Below are 9569 nucleotides of genomic sequence, written 5' to 3'. Positions count from 1 at the left end.
AATTATTGATGGTGACTCATAAGTTCGAAAATCCTGAATTCGCCACTAGTTATATCAACTTGAGAAGGAGAAGGCACAAGAAACAAAGGACAATCTTGAGTCCAAAATTACCAATTTGTAAGAGGAGACGAAATATAAGCATCTTTTACGCAAGTGTAGAAACCAAGGACAGTACCTATGAATGGAGGTCCGTATGGTAGCATTGTAATCGAAGGTGAAAATGTCAAACTTCCTTACAATAGTACATCAACATTTGAGATGTGTTTCAAATTTCAAGACACAATTATCCCCCGCAATAACAATTGAGAGAAGACTGAAATCTTACCATTCAAAACTGATCCCCGAATCAGGATTAGCCCAATAATGTATGGTTGGTGCACCCGGGTGCACCATGCGCATGGTGTACCTGAAAAGAACATAAGGTATATTTAAAAGAACATGGGCAAAAAAAGAACATTATACATATTTATAAAGAACATGGGCAAAAAAAGAACATTATATATATTTATAAAGAACATAAGCATAATATGTTCTTTAAGTTTGATGATTATGTTCTTTGAGTTTGAACTATATGTTCTTTATATTATACAATATATTCTTTAATGTATGTACATTAAAAAAAAAAAAAAAATCAATCACTCGAGTAACCAGAAAAAATAACATGTTCTTTAATGTATAATCCTGTTCTTTATGTAAAGACTTTATATTCTTTGGCTAGAGGTGATCAAAGTTAGAACGGCCCGACCCGATTTTGGACGGGTTTTGGGCAGAATTTTTTCGCCCCCAAAATCGAGTCGGACCCGGCCCTTAAATTTAATTTATTGGGCGGGTTTGGGAATGCATTTTATGCATTTTAGTTGATTTTTTTACTCGACCCAAAAGCCCGCATGGCCGGACAATTTTGGGCACAAAAACTTCGGCCCAAAATTTGGCCCGACCCGAGAAGTGAGCTGATTTTTTAACCTTGGCCCGGCCCACCCAATAATCACCTACATCTTTGTCAAACACGAACATGTTCTTTTTTTTTTGTCATATATAATGTTCTTTTTCAAACACGTTCAACACCTAAATAACCATGAAAAATAACATGTTCTTTTTGTAAAGACTTTATGTTCTTTGCAATGTCATGTTCTTGTCAAACATAGGTATGTTCTTTTTCTAACACTAGCATGTTCTTTTTTTTGCCCATGTTCTTTAAAATATGTCTAATGTTCTTTCCGGGTGCACCATGCGCATGGTGCACCCGGGTGCACTATACTATTTTCATTAGCCCAAAGGATGAGTCGGGTGTAATACCAAAAAAATTTCAAGACACAACTTTGTTATTATAATAAAATTGTCTACTAGTTCGAAAGACAAGGGTTTTTCGACCTCTTTCGAAAGACAAGGTTTATCTCCTCTTTTTGGGGGAGAAATTTCTTAGTTTTGAATCCATGATATTAGATCTAATGGATTGTCGTGAAATTATTTCGTTGGTAAAAAAATTATCAAATTTTCGAATGCAGACAGATGAATCAGAAGAAAGACATCCTCATGGCTACAAAGGATCGTTAGATTGTCTCTCCAACAAGGCTGTATTTTCCAGCGATATAAGCGGGAGATGTTCTACAGTGCAAGATCTACTCGACGATCATAGTTTTTATGAAGGAAAATTTTATTTGATTCAATATCTTATGTATTTGTTAACGTCGAATCTATATTGTAGATGTCGTATGACTTTTAATTAATGAAATATTTTTACTATTCAAAAAAAAAAATTGTCTACTAGTTTCTCTCTATTTTTACCAAAATTGGTTTCCATCCAAAAGTAAAATAATGTGTCTTCATTAACAAAATTATAAACAAATGCAATCGTGAGGTTTGAAATGCCAAAAATGATTCGTAATATTGAATTTGATTTTTTATTTTTTTATTTTCTTGTTGTTACACAACAACTGTAAGTCTTTTTATATTGAGTAGTTGAGTTATTTTTAGTTGTAGTAGTTAGAAAGAAGATAACCTCGTGTTGCTTGTTTCATACCGTTTGTCATTACTTTGGCTACTGTACTTATGGTTGTCATTACAAGGAATTAGACTAGAAGATAAAAAAAAAAATCAAAAAAATAAAAATACTATGAAATTCCTATAATTGGAAGAATTAGTTTAATATTGATGCATAGTAGACTTAAATGAGTGTTGTTAATAAAATATAATGAGATTATTAGGTACATGCTTTAGATCCCATCTGATGATGCAATAAGAGCTTAAAAAATTATGTGATTATTGGATCAATTTGAACTTCTGAAGTCAACTCCAAACAACTTGTATTTTTTTTTTTAATTTTTCTATTTTGTGTTAATTTTTGTAACGAATCAAGTGAAGCAAATAATGAGCAAAGTCTATCGTCTAACTCCAATCAATTGATGTCCATAAGGAAGACTTTTTAGTTATAATTGAAATATACTTCCTCTGTTTTTTTTAGATGCAACACACCTTTTAGCGCGGTAATTAAGAAATGTGGGGTTTACATGATATAATAAACTTTAAAATAGGATAAATGGTTATTAGGAGTGTAATTTAGTGGGCCATGTGCTTTAAATAAGGGATATAGTATAGTTTTTCTCTAAAATAACTTTCCTTTTATAGTGTGTTGCAAGTATTATGACATTTCCTTTTTAAGGAAGTGTTGCAAGTAAAAGAAAACGGAGGAAGTAATAAATTTAATTTAAAATATTGTGATTAACCGATTAAGCACATGATGTTACGTCCAAAGATTCCCAGCTATTTTGCCTCTTTGTTTGCTGAAAGGTAAAGAACGGTTAGATTAGTTGGTTAAAGTTTCAGGTGCTACTTATTATTCAAGACAAAAGATCAAAACCTATATACATCAGTTACGTACCTAGGTGTTTCTATAGTCCCTACACTATAATTATATACTTCCTCCGTTCTGTTAATATTGCAACAAGGAGGAAAATTACGCATCCCAAAACACATTTTATATGCTAAATATCTATAATTGTGTAAGAGTTAAAATTATAAAAAGTTGATATTGTGAAAGTATTATATGAGACGAATCCAACAAGATCCCACTGACTATATTTTGCTTAACGTATAACTCATATTATATGGTCAAACAAGAGTGATGAATAGTGCAAAAAGTCCATTGTTATAATATTAATAGAACGGAGGAAGTATAAGTCACTTGAGTGGTTGAAGTCAATCGCGAACGGCTCGTTATATTCTTATTTTATTTTGTATTAATCTTTAATGAAATGAGGTAAAGCAAATGAAAAACAAGCGTTCCAATGAACTTTTATCATATAATCATATGAACAAAAGTTAGCTAATTTTTTTTTTTTTTTTTTTTTTTTTTTTTTCATGTCCATTCATAAAGACTCTCATTTACTCAGAAGTTCATAATTTTTTTTTTCTTCTAACTTTCGGAACAAACATTATTGTCATGGGAAGCTTCAGCCTAAACTCGGAGAAACTATTCTTGCGAAGTGCTGGGAAAAGCCGAGTTATGGTAGTAAGATTGAAAAAAGACGTGCACTCAAGCGTGGTAGAAACAAAGGATTGGGAGGTTGTAGAAATTGTAGGAAGCCATATGAGTTGTGAAAGTTTGGACATCTTTGGTCGTAAGATCAAAGGACAAGTGCTCAAGAAATTAGCCTTTAATCTTTGTGAATCGCGATTGTGGGTTAATATGGAGGGAAAGAGTTTTATTCGATTAGGAATCACTAGCTTAACGTTACATGTTGTGTTCTATCAGAGTAATGAGCTGTTTAATTGGTCTCAATACGGTGTTAAGAAAACGTACATGAACACGTCGGATAGTGATGATGATGGCAATGGCAAGAGCTTGGAAGATTTGAAGAAAGAATTGAAAGTGTATAAGGGAAAGTTGGAAGACAAGGAAACAGAAATCAATAAGAATAAATCTGATTATGACACGGAGTTGAAGATATTGAAACAAAAAGTCCATGATTCCAATGAAAATTACAATAAGAAAGTCAAAGAATTAGAAGTCAAGAAAAAAAAAAATACCGAATTAGATGAAGATGCCAAGAAAAAAGATCAAGAAATAGAGGATTTAAAAGGGATGATCAAATCATCTTCAACAATTTCAGCTGTAACACAATATGATCAAATATTACACAAGTGGAGACGTCCTGTTTTGGCAATAAGATTTAGCACGGTAAGTTACAATTCGAGTTTATATTATTCACCCGATTTGAGTAGTATGCCAACCTACAGACCAGTAGATGAAATTGTACTTAATAGATATCCTAGTGGTATCAATGTTTATGTTAGTAATACCACATTCCAAAAGGATCATTGGTGGTTCATCAAATTAAGAGACGAAAGAAGTAGCTAGAATCCAAGTTCGCGTTCTATGGAGGCGTATATGATAGCACAGCAACAAGCTCAACAACATATGGTGGAAATATTCTTGTCAAATTATGTTGAATTGACCACCTTATATTTTGATGATTGACCTACATAAAACAAACTTTGACTAACGACGTTTATGAGTCTTGGTTAAAACAGAAGATTCAGGTTTGAAGTTAAATGTTCCGGAGTAGGAACAACAGAGTTTGGAAGACTTGATGATGAATGCAAGCTTTCAAGATGTCCTCACAACTCTATATTCTTAGTTACTCAGTGTACGAGCTTAAGAAACAAAAGTGTTGGAAGGAATGGAAGGAATTAAGAAGAAACTCGAAGTTCCTGAAGGAACCTGAAGTTCCAGAAGGAACTTGACGATTGACTCAGAAAGTTTTAAACGAAAGTTTTAAAACAATTTTCATATCCCTTAATTTAAGGAAGTGATAAAAAACAGTTTTGAAAAAGATTTAAAAAGATTTTATAAATAAATAAATAATTCATTAATTTAAAAAGATAAGTTTTAAATTAATTAATTATTTATCTTTTAATTAATAAATAAATAATTACCTTTTTTATTAAATAATTATCTTTTTGAATAACTGATTTTTTTGATTTGGTAAATATTGGCTCCTAGTATTAAGGAGAACGTTGAACTTGGGAGTCAAGCTAAGGAAATCATGTTCCTAAATTTCCTCTGCCTACATCCAACTTCTCAGTCAAAGAGAACGTGGGATTAAGGGGGAAGTGGGAACTTGATGGAAGCTTGGTTTAACTCCTTATAAAAACAGATCAACGTTAAGTTTTGAAAGCGTGGAAAAACAATCTTAAGTATTCTGAGCATAGAGTTTCAAAGTGTTTAAAAGAGAAGTTCCTTCCATCCTTAGTCTCTTAAGTTCTTTAGGAAATACTTGTAATCATTGTGTAATTGGGTTTGGGTTGTGAGAGTTGTAAAGTGTGAGATTTGAGAGAGTTGTTTACACTGTACAAGTGATTCGGAGTAGAATCACAAAGTGTGAAAAACTGTGATTGAGGGATCACAGTTGGGTAACTTGAGTTCCTCACGGAACTTGAGTCAAGGCAACGTATTAATGATTGTAAATCATTTTTACATAGTGAATTTATTCATTGCCTATCTCAGTGTCTTTTCTCTTAGTAGTAGATTTAATTCCGCAAAATTTACCATAGTCTACATACACTACAATTCACCCCCCCTCTTGTAGTATACACTGTTCTATCAAACTACCTTGTAGTAGTGGAGCCACAGTTAGATCGAATGTTCGTTTTCTTGCAATTGCTTTGCGTGGATATGGTACTGCTTTTGGGTTTTTCTATTAATTACCCATTATTTTTATCTGTATTTGAATTGATTCAATCTACTACCTCCGTTAACTTTTAGTAGCAATTTTGGGTATTATTTGTGAGATATATAAAATTTTCCAAAGTTGCAATTAAAAGTTAACGGAGGTAGCATTATGTTTTAGTAGAGAAGTGGAGAGCCATGTTGATTCAAATATTCAATGATTGTAATAAGGTTCACCAGACCCTGGGTGAAAATTCACCCCAACTTCTGGTCCCCTGTTTTGTGCGTTGCAATTTGTTGAGTGATGTAAATGTTTGTTGTCCATTTAATTCTCAAGTACCAATGGCGGAATAATAATTTTTTTTAGGGGGCTAAAGATAAGGATCTTTTACCAAAACGGCTAATTTGAGAAAAGTATTTACCAAAATGGCTAATTATAAAATTTAATTCCCAAACTAGCTATTTATTAACTTGGAAGTAATTTTATCTATTTCTTATTTTTCTTTGAATTTGGTGGGTTCACTTTATTATTTTTTTAATTTTTTTTGGTTTTTCTTAATTTTCAAAAAGATTTTTTAAGTTGGAAAATTTAATCAATATACAAAATATGGAGTATGCAAACAGTGGCAGAACTCTAATTTCGATAAAAAAAGGCCTACTTTTTCTTCTAGATCATATCAATCACAAAAATTTGAAATTTCAAGTAGTAATGTTCTATCAAGATTATTGCAAATTATACCACGATAAGGGAAATAAAGTATTATTCATCTTTTGTGGAGCAAATAAAATGATTCTATGGTCAACAGTTGTATAACTCTAGTTATTTATAATCAAGACTTGATTGTTCCTACTTGCTTTCTAAATTTTAGGTTTTTATCTTATTCTAATACACCTTTTCTCCCTGTATGTGCATTAGAAAATTTGGAACTTTAGATCTTAATATATTTCTATTATTATTATTATTATTATTATTATTATTATTAGTTTTATTTTTAATAATTAGTCGATTGGAAGTTTGGATTATTTTTTTGAGTGATTATTTATATTGTGTAAATTTTTTAAAATTTGAGAATTGTTGCAAATATATTATGTTGAATGTTATTGTTCAAATTAATGGGATATTTTAAACTATGACATTAGAATTTCCCATAGAAAAACAAAATTGCAAATTTTTTTTTAAAAAAAGTTTTTTTTTTTTAATTAATACAATTTTTTTTTAAAAAAAACCCATAATATGAACCAAACCGGTTCAAAGGAATATAAAAAATAGATAAATTCCTTCTAATTTAATAAATTAGCTAGTTTGGGAATTAAAATTTATAATTAGTTGTTTTGGTAAATACTTTTGTAAAATTAGCCATTTTGGTAAAAGATCCCTAAAATAAACTATATTAATCTTAATCTAATTTCTATGCTATTCTTGATTTCTAATTGGGCAATTCACAAAATTATGACCCTTGTTTGCAAAAAAGTTTTCGAAAAAATAAAATTTCAACAACTAAACTTTAATAAGAGCCATGTAGCTTAAACGTAATTAGAATAAGTATGAATTTTAGTAGAAAAAATTATTAAAATATCAAAAAATGGAGCCATCACAAAAATAAAAAGACTCAAGAATATTGGGGTGTAGAAAGATTCGAACCACACACAAAGAAAGACCTCAGCTCAAATCTAACAAATTAATCTACCTACCAATAAGCATATTAAATTATTATCTAGTTGCATACAAAATGTTTTATACAAAATCAAAGGGTGGCCATGTGACCTACGTACCCTAGCCCCCCTAATTCCGCCCCTGCTTAAGTATCATATTTGGGTCTGTTCTCTACAGCTTAGTTTTAGTTCAATTCAATTCACTTCAACTCTAATCAATTTACTTTAGTTCTTAATTTTCTTCTTTCATAAAATATTCATTTCAGCTCTATTCAGTTCAGTTCAGTTCAGTTCAGTTCCTAATTTCCTTATCTCATAAAATATTCATTTCAACTCTATTCAATTCAGTTCAACTCAATTCGGTAAATAAAAAAGGGCCTCAGTCATTGTATTATGGTACATGTTAGTACTCATGTTAATTTCATACTTCATATTCTTTTCCGTATTTTTTTTGACGGGACATTCTGTATGTTAAATGTAACACATAATTCTTTCATTCTATTAAAATTGTAACAAGGATGAAATTGCGCATCCCAAAACACATTTATATGCTAAATATCTATAATTGTGTAAAAGTAAAATTATAAAAAGTTGATATTGTGAAAGTATTTTATGAGACGAATTCAACAAGATCCCTCATGAATATGTTTTGCTTAACGTATAAATCATATTATATGGTCAAACAAGAGTGATGAATAGTGCAAAAACTCCATCTATATATTATAATAAAAGACATATTATACTAAAAGACAAGCGCCTCAATGTGAGGATGACAAATGTCACTCTCTCATTGGCTTATCTTATGTATAAAATATATCTATATAATTACTGTTTACATATTCAAGCATAGTTATTTTTGTTAAATTTCAAACAATAAAAGCAAGTTTATATACATGCATAAGATTTCCATGATTTCCTAACATAAATATTGATTTAATTTTTTATAATAAATATATACTTTCCAATACTACAAATAATCCATAAAATCTTTCCAATCTTTTTTTATAGTTAAGTTAAAGAATAATAACTAATTTGAAGCAATATGATTAAAGTGGCATAATTAAGAAAACAAATATTTTGTATTTTGAAAGGCTAATATTGTTTTTTTATGAAAATTAAATAAAATCGATAATATTTAGTTTGACATCAATTATGAAATCAATACAAACATTTTTAAAAAAAATCAGATGTACAATAAAATATTGTGCACCTATTATAAAAGCTACCCTGTAATGAATGAAAGTGATTTATGCTTTATTGATAAAAGTTACTCAGAATAGTCTACAAGTTATCCTAAATTCAATTCAAGTAATAGGATGAATACAAAAGTTTTTGATAAAGATACAAAATAGTGTAAAAATTACTTTTATCGTTTGTTGTACTCCTTTACAAATACTGAATGCTGAGCCGAAATGTTGTCTTGGAAAAAAAAACATAATCTTGAACATAAATTTAATTTTAATCGGCCTTTCATTTTCTATACAATGTTTTTTACAATGACCTTTTGTTTTCTTGCATAAAAAAAAAAAAAAAAAAAAAAAAAAAAAAAAACTGAACCAATAACCAGTCTAAACAAGAAGAATAAAAGTTAAATTGAATTAGACATTTGACGGAAAAGGGATAGATATAAAATGTATTATAACTATTACTCATGTTTTAAATTGTAATATTCGTATTAACAATGCTATTACTTATGAATTTTTTTTAGAAAAACTAATATTTTGATTTAAAAATCGTGCATTGCTCATGTACTATACTAGATATACAACAATCATGTGCAATAATTTATGTTGTTTTATACATAATAATACTTTTAACTATAATATTATGTGTATATAATATAATATTTTTTATAATATAAAAAAGTATATGTATATAATATAATATTTTATAACACGTGACCTCCATATCAAGTGTAGTTCCAATCACCACTACATCAATTGGTTGTTGGTGTAGTGGTGATCGTGACTACACTTGGTAGGGAGGACCTGTGTGCTCCCTGCAACAACAATCGGAAGGGGAGTGGAACCTAATAACCTAGAACTGATCCTCAAATCTGGATTAGCCCAAAGGGTGAACCGGATTGAACACCCTAAACTCAATACATATATGACGTGAATTAACTTATCCTTTATCTATCTTATACAAAACTCCAAAGTCTAAATTTTTTTTCAAAATATGATAATAACATTTGTAAATTTTTGTTAATATGAAAGATATAAACCTATCAAAATGTATATATAGTTAA

The sequence above is a fragment of the Chenopodium quinoa genome, unplaced genomic scaffold (genome assembly GCF_001683475.1).
Source record: "Chenopodium quinoa cultivar QQ74 unplaced genomic scaffold, ASM168347v1, whole genome shotgun sequence".
Taxonomy (NCBI): domain Eukaryota; kingdom Viridiplantae; phylum Streptophyta; class Magnoliopsida; order Caryophyllales; family Amaranthaceae; genus Chenopodium; species Chenopodium quinoa.
This window is presented reverse-complemented; position numbering follows the sequence as displayed.